Source organism: Giraffa tippelskirchi, chromosome 9 (genome assembly GCF_054371585.1).
Source record: "Giraffa tippelskirchi isolate mGirTip1 chromosome 9, T2T-mGirTip1v1.2.pri, whole genome shotgun sequence".
Taxonomy (NCBI): domain Eukaryota; kingdom Metazoa; phylum Chordata; class Mammalia; order Artiodactyla; family Giraffidae; genus Giraffa; species Giraffa tippelskirchi.
Genome location: NC_137283.1, coordinates 124,203,400 through 124,219,966, shown reverse-complemented (window position 1 = coordinate 124,219,966; position 16,567 = coordinate 124,203,400).

The following is a 16,567-nucleotide window of genomic DNA, read 5'->3' as shown; positions in this document are numbered from 1 at the left end:
TCTTGAATATTCTCTCATTTCTTTCATCAATGTTTATAATTTTCAGCATACTTATCCTAAACATATTTTGTTAGATTTATACTTAAGTATATCACTTTCCTGTGCTGTTGTAAGTTTTACTGTATGTTAATATTTTAATTTCCTATTATTCATCAATAATATATAAAAATATAATTGTTTTCTTTTTATGCTGGCTTGGTATCTTGTAAACCTTTTAAACTGACTCATGAGATTTCGAAGATTTTTAAAGACATTTTAGGATTTTATGCATTAGACATGTCACTTGTGTGTACAGATATATTTCTTTCTCTCTTTCTAGTCTGTGTGTCTTTTCTTCTTTCTATCTTTTATTCCACTATCTGGGACTTTCAATAAAATGTTGAATAGAAATTCTGAGAAAGGATATCCTTGTATTATTTCCAGTCTAATGAGGAATGTATTGTCTTTCAGCTTTAAATACTATAATGACAACTTTCAATTTTACGTAAAATCCATCTATCACATCAAGGAAGCATTCAGAGTTTTTTTAGCTTCCTGAGATTCTGTTTTTAATCATGAATCAATGTTGGATTTTGTCAAAAGCTTTTTTCTACAGTTATTGGGATGATTATGTGACTTTTCATTAGTCTGTTAATCTAATGAATTATTTTGATTGATTTTCTAATGCTGCACCAGACTTGAATTCTTCAAATGAACTCTACTTGTTTGTAATCTCTTAATCTTTTTATATATTGCTGGATTTGATTTGGTAATATTTTATTGAGGATTTTTGCATCCATGTTCATAAAGGATATTGGTGTGTAGTTTTCTTGTAATATCTTTCTCTGGTTTTGTTATTAGAGTAATGCTGAACTTTTAGAAAGTAGTCCCTTCTCTTCATTTTCTATAAGTGTTCATGTAGATGTGGTTGTATTTATTTCCCAAGTGCTTGATAGAAGCCACGTCTGATGGCATTTGGGCTGGAGGTTTTCTTAGGTGAAATATTTTTAATTATTAACTTAAATTCTTTTATAGATGTCAGGATATTCTGTTTCTTCTTTGTTGAGTGAATTGTGGTAGTTTGTATCTTTCAAGGTGTAGGTTGATTCACTTAAGTTGCTGAATCTATGGACATAGATATCAATTCTATTTACATTATTATAAAACCTGTTTGGTTTTCATTGCTTTTCTCTATTTTTATTTTAAAAATTGTATTCTTGCTTGCTCTTAAGATTATCATTTGATTTCTTCTTTTAGCTTTGGGTTTCATTTTTTCTTCTCTTTTTAGTTTCTGAAGCTAAGGTTAATTACAGTCAACTTTACTTATTTTCCAAAATAAGCATTTAATGGTACACATTTTCCTCTAAGCATGGTCTTAACTGTATCCAAGAAATTCTGATAGCTTGTATTTTCATTTTAATTCAGTTGAAAATACTTTTTAATTTCCCTTGAATATTTCTTTTTGACCTAGAATTATTTTAGTATATATTATTTAGTTTCTAAATATTCAAAGATTTTCTAGGATATTTTTGTTTTGATTCCTAATCTAATCCAATGCCTTTATGAACTTTTACTTTACATTATTTATAGTTTTTATAATTTGTTAAGATTTTGCTTACGGCTAGACTACAGTGTATGTTGATGTTTCACACGTACTTGAGAAAAATGTGGTTTCTGCTGTATTCTGCCAATAAGGTCAAGTTTATTGAAAGCGTTAGGTCTTAAAAAAAAGTGTTAGGTCTTTCATATCTTTTTTGATTTACTCTTAATTCTATCAATTCCTGAGACAGAGAGAGATGTTGAAATCTCCAACTATAATTGTAGATTTGTCTATTTCTCATTCCAGTTCTGCTGATTTTTGATGAATTTATTTTGAATATTGAATATTTGAAGGGTATATATCTATTCTTAGATATGTAATGTTTGATATGATACTAATTAGATACTGACTGACACAGGTGAATTTCTCTCAAGATGATTAGGTACAATAAATTTTGGTAAAATATCAATTATGGTAGACTCTGATTTTATGTATGTGGCAGATAGATGGGGAAACAGTGGCTGATTTTACTTTTCTGGGCTCCAAAATCACTGCAGATGGTGATTGCAGCCATGAAATTAAAAGACACTTACTCCTTGGAAGGAAAGTTATGACCAACCTAGAAAGCATATTAAAAAGCAGAGACATTACTTTGGGAACAAAAGTCTGTCTAGTCAAGGCTATGGTTTTTCCAGTAGTCATGTATGGATGTGAGAGTTGGACTATGAAGAGGGCTGAGCACCGAAGAATTGATGCTTTTGAACTGTGGTGTTGGAGAAGACTCTTGAGAGTCCCTTGGACTGCAAGGAGAACCAACCAGTCCATCCTAAAAGAGATCAGTCCTGGGTGTTCATTGGAAGGACTGATGTTGAAGCTGAAACTCCAATACTCTGGCCACCTGATGTGAAGAGCTGACTCATTGGAAAAGACCCTGATTCTGGGAAAGATTGAAGGCAGGAGGAGAAGGGGACGACAGAGGATGAGATGGCTGTATGGCATCATCGACTCGATGGACATGGGTTTGGGTGGACTCCAGGAGTTGGTGATGGAGACAGGGAGGTCTGGCGTGCTGCATTTCATGGGGTCGCAAAGAGTTGGGCACGACTGAGTGACTGAACTGAAACCAACTACTATGATAATCAGAAATACTCAAGGATAGTATTATTAAGTCTAAATGGAACACTAAAGAAATGTTAAAATAACTAATGAGAAAGTAAGAAAATAGAACAGAAGAATGAGAAGCAGAGATAGTATTCATAAAACAGATAACAAATTGCCAGACTTAAGCTATAACATGTCAACAATTACCTTAAATGTAAATGATCTGAATATATAATTAAAAGCTGTGGTTGGCAGAATGGGGGAAAATTCAGCTATATGTTATCAACAAAGCACTCTCTTCAAATAGTAATATAGGTAAATTGAAAGTAAAAGGATGAAAAAAATCTGTAGAGTCTAGAGGAAGATAAGGAATTCTTAGACTTGGTACAATAAGCATGATTCATTATAGGAAAAATTGATAAACTGGATGTCATCAAATTTAAAAACATTTTATCCATGAAATACTCTGTTAAAAGGATGGAGAGAGAAGCTAAAGACCAGAAGAAAATATTTGCAAAGTGTTTGTTAGACAAAAAATTAGTCTCAACCCAGGGATCGAACCCAGGTCTCCCACATTGCAGGCGGATTCTTTACTGTCTGAATCACCAGGGAAGCCCATCTATAGATACCAGAATGCATAAAGAATTTTCATAACTCAGAAGAAAAGAACAATGCCATTAGAAAATGGGCAAAAAGCATGAATAGACATTTCACCAAAGAGGACATACAGATGGCAATAACACATGAGACGAGATTGAAGATCTTTAATCATTAGAGAAAGAAAATTAAATCCGTAAACATGTTACTATACACCTATAAGAATGGCTAAAATAAAAAATACTGATGAGGATACAGAAAAGCTCTATCACTAATACATTGTTGCTGGCAGTATAAAATGGAATGGCCAGTCTGTAAAACAGCTTGGCAGCTTCTTACAAAACTTAATATGAAATTGTTATATTGCTCAGAAATTTCATTCCTGGATATTTACTCTAAAAGAAACAAAAATGTATGTTTACACAAAGACCTATAAACAGGTGTTCATAGAAGCATTATTAGTGATAGCCAGAAAAGGAAATGATTCAGATGTCTTTCAAAAGTCCAATGGTTAGATGATTAAACTGAACCATGGGACACTACTCATAAATAAAATGCAACAAATATTGATCCATGAAACAACACAGACGAATTTTCAGAGAATTATGTTGAATAAATGAAAATAAATAGCCAGTCCTCAAAGATTACATGCTGTATAATTCTATTTTTATAATATTCTTAAAAGGTTGACATTGCAGAAATGTAGAACTGAATAATGGTTGCCTGGGCCAAGGATAGGAGAGGGAGGAATGTTAAGGATGAAGTTATAAAGGGATAAGTTGGTCCAATGGTTAAGACTCTGTTTCCAGTGCAGAGGGCATGGGTTCAATCCCTGGTCAGGAAGCTAAGATCCCACATGCTGAACAATATGACCAAAAAACAAAGAAAAGAAAAAGATCCTTTTGATAATGAAAATATTCTGTATCTTGATTGTACCAATATCAGTTATCTTGTGTTTGATACTTTACTACCCTTTTGCAAGATGTTACCATTGAGGAAAACTAAACAATGGTGCAGGGATGTCTGCATCATTTCTTACAGCTGCACATGACTCAACAATTATCTCAAAATCAAAATTTAATTTTAAAAGTTCAGAAACATTTAAAATAATAAGAACACAAAAAGTGCTATTCATTATCATGCACTCTATACCAGTATCTTCTAAAAAATAAAAAGAAACTCATATTTAGCGGGGAAAAAAAAATCCCAGGAGAACAACATCTTGTGTTCTGAGAAGATCCAGTGTTTTGCTTCCAGACCCAGGATGGTTCATCTTTGGCTCTTGAAGCTGCTGAAGTGCATATGCTAATGCATTTTACACTCCTTATATCACAACATTGGAGTTATTTACCCTCTTCCCACCAAAGCAGTTGCTTAAGTGTTCTCAATCTTTCTCCAGTGGACATACTCATACATGGCCAGCTAGCTATGGAGGTCATTCTGTGTCCTGTTGATACTATGCAAGAAGACTACTCTGGGGGGATCATTGCTGAGAGGATCAGTTTGACCAATACAAACTTGCTGTTTTGCACAACAGTGGAATTCCAGGGTGATGTTTGTTAAGGGATTATACCCCCTCTGCAGCAAGTTTACAAGTACACAATGCATTATCTTTTTGCCCTCTTGCACTCATTGCATCCTTGCCAAATCCCCTGTAATTATCTCTACCTGCCCCATTATCTTAGTCTCAGGCCAAGTAGACTATGCTACTTAAACATATTTTCCTCTGGATTGGAACCTCTGGGTCTTCCCACCACTTGATGATTTTTTTAGGGATGAGAGAACAGAAGGAATACTCTATTCTCCTCTATTTAAGAAAAGCATCTTCTTGTGTCCATAAAAACACAATGAACACCCACTGATAACTTAGATAGATCACCCTACTTTTCTTACTTGATGCCACATCTTGCCTCATGAGGTTGGATAATGAAAGAATTTACCTAAACCATCTTGGAGGAGATATGACAATAGAATTAGCTTTTTACAGAAATTCATTTTTGTAATTTCATATGAGGACTCTGATAGATCTTTCAGATTTATATTTTCTTATATCCAGAGAATCTAAAAATTTTAGCGCTTCCTCTTTATAAGTGAAGTGCCTCATCTAAGATTAGCTTCTTTTTTTTTTCTATCTTTTCTGAATATTTTCATTCTGTGCAGTGAATCACCAGATGTTGACAGTTGTTAGTGACACTTTGATTTTGTTGAAAATGACAGGCAAAAATTCTACCACTGAAACACCAATGCCTGAGAATTTTGTTGCAAATGGTTCTCTTCCATATATGGGCCTTCATCACCTCCTGGTGATTCCAGTAAATAGGTCATTGCTGCAATGATGGACCTGCTTATCAGGCATTAAGTTTGCTTCCACTAAATCTTAGGTGAATGACTTTACAAAAATAAGCATATATATCCTTTTCTGGCACTATCCAAAGGGGTTATGAAGGTGTGCTTTACAACCCTCCCAGTGAATGTGAACTGGCTGGTATCCATGACTGGGGAAGGAGAAAATAGTATTTATGAAGTCGCTTATCACAAAAATTCACCTGGAATCTGAACAACATGCTAATTCTGTGGTTATATAACCACTGCTGTCATGGGCACCATTATTTTAACTTGCAGTGAACCACTCCAATGCCCTGTCCCATTATATAAAAAATAACAGATATTAAAAGGGAAATTGGAATTTACCAAATCCCTTCTCTTTCATGATATTGGTGGACCTGTGGTTTCTTTCACTCTGCTAGTAAGATATTTTGATTAGATTGAACCACCAGGAACAGTGGGGGCAATTCTTACATTTCCAGGGACTCACACTATCAAAATAGTATGGGTCTGTGTATTTACATTGTGAACTGTCACTACAACCTCATTTCCTAGATGGAACTGCCCATAATTCACAATGGCTAGGTTACTGTTAATGTTCACAACTGGCCCTGCCTTGTATCTTGATTTTCATATGGACTCAATATGAGTTACACTTACCATGTTTTTGAGTAAGAAACTAACTTCAGAGGGATCAGAATCAACTAGAATGACAATCATCTGGCTTTCCTCCCTCAGAATGCCACAGAACCTCTTTCTTAAACCCTGACCCACTTTCATAAAATTCTGACTTGCTATTCTCTGGTGGCCCTGAGACCCTGACCCAGTCTTAGCGGCATTTATACCAGTAATTCTATCACATATCCTCTTTAATTCTTGTGTTTTGATGGGACAGTATAAGTTGATTTATGGAGATATTTGTAGCTTGCTTTCTGCTCCCCCTCTCTTTCTTTCTTTTTTTTTTTAAGTTCCTTCAGTATTTTTCCACTCTCATTAGATTTTAAGTGCTTTTGTAATCCCCCACAGTTCTATGTATAGTCAACTCTTGATTATCTGAGCTAATGGAGGGGAGCATTAGCGTGGAAGATATCAGAGGACAAATAAATTTCCCAGGGGCTTGCATCAATTTTATGAAAGCATCTGAGTCCCAGAGGCAGGCAAACTAAAATCTAAGAGAAGCTGAGAGCAGAGAAGCATTCTGAATGAAAGAGTGAGTTGTCACATTCTCACAGGGCCGTGAACTACTGCTGCAGCTGCTGGTGAAATTGTGTTTTACCCTGGCCAGACTGTCAAGAGAGGGGCTGCAAAGATCTTTGGGCATGAATCCTTCACTATAATCACTCTCCCTTTTGGCATCAGTGCTTGGTTTAACACAGTATCAGGACAGGACAATGGAAATGCAATAAGTGGATGAAAGAAGAGTAATAGGGTGTTATTGGCAGAGAATAACACAATACAGCCTTTATAAGGCAGGGAAGGGAAGGGTCTTACCTTAAGGGAAGTGTACATTAATTGGATAAAGGTTTTCCCTTCCCTTGAACTCCAGCTTTCAGGTCACACCTTAAACAGAGCAGATGCTTTATCAAAGTTGGAAGGAGGTGAACAAACAAGCAGGCAGAAAGAGAGAGAGAAAAAAAAAGATTCATAAGTGACAGAAATTTCCTGAGGAGTCTGGAAGCTCTAATTCGCAAAATGACTCTCTGTGTAATTAAATATTCTGATGGCGTACCATGGCTATTTTAGGAGTAATTATCGGAAGGCTCTCTGGGTATCTGGTTAGAAATGCTTTTCATTTTTTATCGTTGAAGAACAAACCTATGCAAAAGTAGGTCTATTTGGTCACATGGCAGGGGACCAAGGGAATTCACATTCTTTGAGCAGTTACTATATCCCAGGTCGGCATTTTCCTTATCTCATCTTGTTTTATTACCTACAGCAATCCTATGAAATTATTATTATGCCCATTTGACACGTGAGGCAACAGAGTGTCATAGTTGTTAAGAATTTATCCCAAAGTTACCCAGCTAATACATATCAAACTGGACTTCAAATCAGTTTCTTTCTTTTGAAATCCCCTACTCTTTGTTCTACACTGTGCTGTTTCTTAGTAATAATAGTAACTACAATTTATTGAATGCCTGCTGTGTGAAAGTCACTATATTTACATAATTTTTAATCTTACCATTAACCTAGATAGGTGGGTATTAATATCTTCCTTTCAGAGATGAAGACAGAGAATTCAATTTAGCCAAGCTTACTGGTAGGGTTAAGATTTGGACTGCATCTGCTTTTGAGCGTTTTTTCTTTTTTTTCTAATATCTTATTTTGTTCGTTTAGGCTATATACACTTCACTGCAATAAGTCCTAAAGTTTTGCCAGAGATGGTTCACTGCAATATCATCATTTCATTATTCTTAAATAACAGTATATTTCAACTCCAGAATGACAATCTGTGTGTCCATGAACACCTCCTGCTGCTGCTGCTGCTGCTAAGTCGCTTCAGTCATGTCCAACTCCGTGCAACCCCATAGATGGCAGCTCACCAGGCTCTGCCATCCCTGGGATTCTCCAGGCAAGAACACTGGAGTGGGTTGCCACTTCCTTCTCCAATGCATGAAAGTGAAAAGTGAAAGTGAAGTCGCTCAGTCGTGTCCGACTCTTCATGACTCCAGCCTACCAGGCTACCAGGCTCCTCCGTCCATGGGATTGTCCAGGCAAGAGTACTGGAGTGGGTTGCCATTGTCTTCACTGGTGAGCACCTCCATGTACACCCATACACGGGTATGTACTCCAATCCTATCACAAGACAAAATTCAATTTCAGAGGATGCCCATAGACCACATTTATAAGGAAAGCATAAAGTATCACCAGCATTAACAAATCATTACTTTCTACCAGATAGTACTATTTAGAAAGCTGTTCTAAAAATTTGCTTGTAGTTCTTCCCTCAATGTGACAACCAGGCTCAGCCTCAAGGTGAAACATAGTAATCTTTGCTATTAATGTCTGCAAACATAACGAGGCACTTTGATCCATCGATCTTTGAATTTGCAGGAGAGAAGCTGATGATGTGAGGGGACTGAAAGTCTATTTTGTATTTGTTTTGGGACACTGTTGTGTTTCCTTCTCATGGGTGTCTTCAACTGCTGAGAAAGGGTATATGGATTGCCTCTTGGGAAAGCTAGCCACATGGCAAGACAGCCTCTCCACAGGAAGGAACGAGGCCACTTCTTCCAGGAAGAAAGTGACCCCAAGACTTGGGGTCACATGGATAGGAGACACATGAGACAGGGCATGTCTCCTTGCTCATGATAAACTGCTGGTTTGGACATCTCAGCCAGCATCCTGCAACTTCTCTTCCTCACTGTTTATGAGACAAGAATGCCCCAACCATGACTTATCAGTATCTCCAGTGATTGGAGAGTAAGTTGGATGGACATTTTCTAACAGCAGGGGGAGAGAGGACTTCCAACGGAACCCCTACCCTTCCTGGACTCTCTTGTTGTAATCAATCATCCATTGATTGTTCCTCCAGGGTCTAAGTTGTGACCCACAGAGCTGGCCAAGGTGGGATCTTTCTATTACTCCTTAGGAAATGAGATACAGCCCATAGGATGCATATCCTGTAGAGCCCAGGGTTTCGTAGAAGAGACACCTGAGAAAATCTCCAGCAGAAGCCCAGATCCTGCATGATGGTCCCTCCATAGTGGTCTGTTCATAGGTCCTTCCTTCCAGAAAAGAAGAGATAAAAAAGGAAGACTAGACTACAGAGTGACTACTGATTAAATCAGTGTAATTATTCCATGATTTGACAACTGCTTCGCCCTCGCCTGTAGTGCAGTATTAGCGCTGCAGTGTGTTGAGAACGTATGGATTTCATATTTTAGTCCTGATAGTACCTGCCAGTGGCCTTCTAGGTTTCCAGGTTTGAATCCTCTTGACTGTCTCTGAATATAGAGGCTGGTTCTCTGACCTTCTTTCAAGGTCATTGGGTTTTCTTTGTACTTTTATATCCTTTCAAAATTTTCTGCTTTCTTTTGGATTTTACTCCTTTTCAATTTATTTATGTGTGACAGCCTCAATCATCCAGTTATCAATTCAGTAAAATCTGTCTTGCAGAATGTCCATTTTATCATTCAAGCCTGAAATCTGTTCTGCAATCCTTTTATTTCCCTCCTGAATTGCTTTCAAAGCCCTCTGGGGAGCTGGCCTGCAAAAATAGAGAATTCTCACATTGTTTCCATGAAAGGTGCTATATAACCACACAGCAGGATTATTGTTCCCTTTTCTCTTTCATTTTGGTCGCCCTGACTGATCTGCTCTGCATTGCAAGCTCAGTGGCCTTTTTTCATCTTAATTTTATTCACTGCTGTGGTTACTTTCTTTTGGGGACATCAGATAGGTGTTAAGTAAAAGACAGGCTTCGGTGTCACAGGGAAAGTCCAGGCACCTCCCTTCCCTGGTCAGTGATTTCTAACACTTTGTCTGACCATTCAGCTGAGCAAAGCTGCCGCTGCCATGATCGCTTCTCTGATGGGGCTCAATTTCCCTGGGAATTTTTGCTTTGTGCAGAGAACTAGCCTAACCCAATCAAGGCAAGCTGCAAAATTAAATTAATTTAACTCATTCATCTAGGTGTTTAATGTAATATTTTGACAGATCTGCATAAACTGAACTTCCTCAATTTGGCAGAAGGGAATAAAATTGATGGATTCAAATTCATTTCTGTTGGTGAAAAGCAGAGATTTGTAATCCATCAGCTGTTCTCCCTAATGCACAATCTCCACTGTTCATGCTGCCTTCAAGTTGGCTGTAAGTGCAAACACCTCTGTTTAAATAATAGTCACTGCCTAACAAAAATTAGCAAAAAGCCAGTTTTAAGTGAAGATTTGACATGAAATCAATGTGTTTTAAAACAAACTGATGCTAGGAATAAAGAGGAGATTAAAAATTGTGCAATTTTTAACCAAAGAGGGGGAATTCGATATGGTTTATAGAAAAGCATTAACTACTAAGACAAAGCAATAAAAAAGCCCAATGAAGAAAGTCCTTGTGGAGATGGGGTGGCATGTACAGATGCATTCAGATGTTGACTCTGGGTATAAAATTCTGTGTCTGGGAAAATGTGCACATTTATCTCTCTCTCTCTCTTTTCTTTTTTCCCCTAGATTGTTTCCTAGGGTAATTAACTGAAATTGACTGTGACCAGAATGTTGAAACACAAAATAATGAAAAAATAAATAAAGAAACGAGCAGTGAAAGGCCTCCCAAATGCTCCTGAGGTGGGGGGAGGGACCAGTAAATGCGGTGTTTATTTATCAAGATATACGATGATGGTTAGAATATATATATGCTGCTAGATCCATAAAAAATAAAAATCCACCATGGTGTAAAAGGATATAAAAAGTGGCAAACCATTTAATTCTAAGGTTTCACAGTGTGTATGTTGATCACACCGAGTAGGGAAATAAAGCTTCTTATTTGGAAGATTCTGGTTGAGGACTATTTCTTCAACTGGAAAAGTATGTCTTCAGATGAATCTATATATATATATATTTGAGTAGCATTTTGGTTAGCCACATATGAAAACACACTGTAAAGATTTCTATGTCTGTTAGAAGCCTAAACATACTATGCATTTTGACCTACAAAATAATTAACAGAGATTTAGTCAGTGATCCATGCAAAAAATGCTATTCCATACAAGTTTTTTTTTTTTAATTTAAAATTTTAGGAAATAGGTAATGAAAGAAATAGCTCAGAATTATAGAATTGTATGCTTCTAAGTCCCTATATTTCAATGAAGCTAAAATTCTTTGGTATTCATGCTTTCTTGATCTTCCCAGATGGTATCAAGGGAAGATTTTTATTTTGATCATGTCACTCACAACCACACTTGGCAGGGATGTAAAATGCCATTGATTGTAAGATGTATCTTGATTTCATAGAGGTTAAAATGTGTTTGTGTGTGGGTAAGTACATTTTAGAATTGATAAAATAGAGCTCCTGGAGATTAAAGTCAGTTAAGTCATTTTATAAAGAATGAACTTAAGGTCCAGAGTGCCTGAAGGTTACACAATTGCTTCATAATGAAGCATAGCCATATCCCCTGCCATCTGCTCAGCTTTTCTTATGGTGCCCTGCACCTTGCCCTGTGGCATTTTCCCCACTTAAACTATACTTACTCAAAAGTTAGTAAACTTTTCAAGTACAAATAAGCAGCCCAATAAGTTATTAATAAATGCATTCACCTGTGAGTATGTATGTATAGACATATAGACACATATGCTACTCAGTCATTCATCCATTCATTCATTCCTTTGTTTAAAGAATTTTCCAATGTCACCATTAGAATTGTTGTCTTGAAGGAGCTTATCATTCATTGATGTTAACAATTTTCTAGTTCTAAATTTTCCCATTCCACCACCACATTCATTCACCTATTACATTTGTTACTCAGGATTTCCCAGCATCTGCCCTGTGTCAATAACTCTATTGTATACCAGGGACACAGCATGATTTGTGTTTCAAGTATAATTAGTTGAATGATTATGTATTTACCATCATGGTGAGTGCTATGAAGGAAAGTGAGTTCTATGAGCATGTATAATAGGGAGGGTGGTCTAATTTAGACCTCTCTGGGGAGGAGTTATTTAATCTGACATCTGAAGGGCGAAGCTGGATGGAGAGAGGGGAGGCACGCTTTCCAGGCAAAATGAATTGCAAGTGTAATTGCCTGGAGATGGGAAAACTTGTGTTTGTTAGTTGCTGGTGTGAATATGGCTCAGAGGGATCTCTGCCCACGACAGGGTTTTTGACCACAAGGCTCCTACAATGAAAAGAGATGAGAAAGAAGACAAGGTATTGATTTTAAAAACATCTGGCCAAAACAACTAATTGGAATGCTAAGAAAAAAATATTACTTCTGTGAACAGAGAAACAGGGATATGAATTGACTTGAGGTATTTTGTGTTGTGCTCTTTTTTTCTTGTGAATCTCCTACCTTTACCTCAGTGGTTTTGAACATGTAACCCTTCACTTAAAAGAGTTAGAGCAATGAGATCAAGAAAAATAGAGAAATAGTAAAACATTCAAGAACATTGAGATCAAGTTGGGGAAACTAGCTTTAAAATCTTCAAGGACAATTGAAAAAGAAGTAGAGAAAGTAGTAAAATCTGCCTTAAACTAATAAAGCTATGGAAACTAGCTGTTTCAGTTTTGCCATGGGGCATTTCTTCAATTGCATTTGGCCAACCTGAACTTAGATTGCTTGAGGTAAAACAATCCTGGCTAATAAAATGTGGATAGAAGGGGCCCTCCTATACTGTTGGTGGGAATATAAATTGGTATAGTCACTATGGAGAACAGTATGGTGTTTCCTTAGAAAACTAAAGACAGAGCTACCATATGCCCTGCAATCTCTCTCCTGAGCATGTACCTGGAGAAAACCGTGATCTGAAAGGAAGCATGCACTCCAAGGTTCATTGCAACACAGTTTACAACAGTCAAGACATGGAAGCAACCTAAATATCCACCGACAGAAGACTGGATAAAGATGTGGTATTACTCAGTCATTTTAAAAAATGAAATAATACCACTTGCAGCAACATGGGTGGACCTAGAAATTGTCATACTGAGTGAAGTAAGACAGAGGAGGCAAAATATCATATGACATCCCTTATATGTGGAATTTAAAAAGAAATGATACAAATGAACTTATGTACAGAATAGAAAGAGACTCACAGATTAGGGAGTTTGGGAGGGGCATGTACAGACTGCTATGTTTAAAATGGATAACCAACAAGAACCTACCATATAGCACAGGGAACTCTGATCAATGATACATTGTGGACTGGATGGAAGGGGAGTTGGGAGGAGAACAGATGCATGTGTATGTATGGCTGGGTCCCTTCACTGTTCACCTGAAACTGTCACAACATTGTCTGTTATTCAGCTCTTCTTCAATACAAAATAAAAAGTTTAAAAAAATAAAATAAAGCAATCATGTTTAAACACTTATGGAGTACTAACAATAAGTTGGATTTGGACTATCCAAAATTGGAGCCACTAACCACATGGAACTATTGAGCACTTATCTGAGTTTAGATGTGTATAAAAAGGTAAAATTTACACCAGATTTCAAAGGCAGTTTAAAAAAAAGGAATATAAAATAAAATATCTTAATCCTTGTTAAAATTGATTTAGTATTGAAATAATATTTTGGATATATGGGGCTAAATAATAAATATTATTAAAATCAATTTCCCCTACTTCTTTTTACCTTTTTTCATGTGCTTACAAGAAAATTTTAAATGACTTATGTGTCTCGCATACCATTTTTACTGGGCAGTGCTGATCTACTTACTGGTTGATGAGGTGTCCATAATACAAAGCCCCTGCTCTTCAGATGCAGACTTTCTTCTAGTGAAGACAAACAGTAGCCTAAAACCAAAGAAATAATAGGTGCTATCAAAAAAATGATAAAGCACCATCAGAGTGTGGAGGAGTTTGGGTGACATTTTGAATAGTTGATTCAGGGTACATCTCTCTGATTCGAACAGAGACATAAATGCCGAGAGGGAGAGAGTCCACCAGATTTGAGAAAAGAACACTTCAAGTTGAGAGGAAGACCAAAAAATGAAGAAACATTAAAATGGGAGGATGTTCAGTGTAGCTTGAATGCAGTGAGGAAGAAAGGAGGTTAAGAGTTAAGTTTGGAAAAGTAGCAGTAGCCAGATTACAAAAACCTTTGCAGGACTTCCCTGTTAGTCCAGTGGTTAAGACTCTGTGCTCCCAATGCAGGGGACACAGGTTTGATCCCTGGTCAGGGAACTAAGATCCTGCATGCTGTATGACTTGGCCAAAAAGTAAAAATTAAAAAAAAAACAAAAAGGAGAAGAAGAAGAACAACAACAAAATTCTTTGTAGTCCAGAGATAGAATTTGTGGACCTTATTCTGAATGAAATGATGTAGTATGTGTTCAGTTGCTCAGTCATGTCTGACTCTTTGTGATCCTGTGGAATGTAGCCCATCAGGCTCCTCTGTCCATGAAATTTTCCAGGCAAGAGCTCCTGCTGCAGGTGTTCTGCCTGACCTAAGCATTGAACTTGCATCTCTTACGTCTCTTGCATTGGCAGGCAGATTCTTTACCACTGAATCACCTGGGAAGCCTGAAAAGGTATAGTAGATTGAATGCAAAGCTGTAGTAATCATTCCCTTCCATATATCCACACGTCTATGTAGTGTCACTTTGTAACTCTTCATCATAATGAATCTAAATGGAATTTTTACTTTAATGAATAGAATAAAGCAAAGTTACATTGTATGATTTCTGATTTCATTACTTAGGTGTTTGAAATGATGGACTGTATGAAGCACAGACTGGAATCAAGATCGCCAGGAGAAATATCAATAACCTCAGATATGCAGATGACAGCACCCTTATGACAGAAAGTGAAGAAGAACTAAAGAGCCTCTTGATGAAATTAAAAGAGGAGAGTGAAAAGTTGGCTTAAAACTCAACATTCAGAAAACTAAGATCATGGCATCTAGGCCCAACACCATGACAAATAGACAGGGAAACAATGGAAATAGGGGCAGACTTTATTTTTGGGGGCTCCAAAATCACTGCAGATGGTGACTACAGCCATGAAATTAAAAGACACTTGCTCCTTGGAAGAAAAGTTATGACCAACCTAGACAACATACTAAAAAGCAGAGACATGACTTTGCCAACAAAGATCTGTCTAGTCAAAGCTATGATTTTCCCAGTAGTCATGTATGGATGTTACAGCTGGACTACAAAGAAAGCTGAGCACCAAAGAATTGATGTTTTTGAACTGTGGTGTTGGAGAAGACTCTTGAGAGTCCCTTAGACAGAAAGCAGATACAACAAGTCCATCCTAAAGGAAACCAGTCCTGGAAATTCGTTGGGAGGACTAATGCTAAAGCTGAAACTCCAATACTTTGGCCACCTGATGGGAAGAACTGACTCATTTGAAAAGACCCTGATGCTTGGCAAGATTGAAGGTGGGAGGAGAAGGAGACCTCAGAGGATGAGACGGTTGGATGGTATCACTGATTTAATGGACATGAGTTTGAGTAAACTCCAGGAGTTGGTGATGGACAGGGAAGCCTAGTGCACTGCAGTCAATGGGGTCGCAAAGAGTCGGACACATTGTGTGACTGAACTGAACTGAACTGAATAGGCCTAACACGGTTTTGCTGTCTTGGAACCTTGCCAGCTACCATCAAAAGCCCAGACTAACTTGCCTAAAGGATGAGAAATCATGTGGAGCAGAAGTCCGTCTACTTATTCTTCCCAGCCAAAGCTCCAGAGATGTTGGTGAGCCTGGTTGAGACAAGCTGAACTGTGCACAGGTCAGGAGAACTCACTTCAGTTGACTGCAGATTTTTAAAGTTGCAATAATGGCTGTTATTTTAAGCCACTAAGTTTTAAAGTGCTCTATAATGCAAGTAAAGAATACTAATGGAGATGCAGAGTTTTTAGTTCTATGAAATGAACTATATGTTTAGAGGTGATAAAAAGTGATTCAGTTTGAACATACATTTGAAATTAGAGCCAAAAGCATTTTCTAATGGAATGAATGTGAGGTGCAAAAGAAATAGAGAAGACAAGAATGACTCTAATGTCTCAGCCATAGCAACTGAAAGAATGGTGTTGTCATTGCTCAGACGGGAAAACTAGGAGGAATAGCTCTTTAGGGAGGGAGAGTTATGAGCCCAGTTTAACACATATTAAATTAGAGATGTTTGTTAGTCACCCAAGCTGAGATGTTAAATAGGCAATTGATTAGAGTTTAGGAGGGAAAGCTGGGCAGGATTCTTAAATGTTGGAATAGCTGTACCATTATAAGTGGCATTTAACGTCATAGGAGTCTATGAGATTACTTACAGGGACTGAAGGGGAGCAAACCAAAGATTGAGCCTTGGTTACCTACTGCTTGGAGTTTGGGAAGATGAAGGACATCTTGCATAGGAAATTGACAATGTGGGTTCAGTTA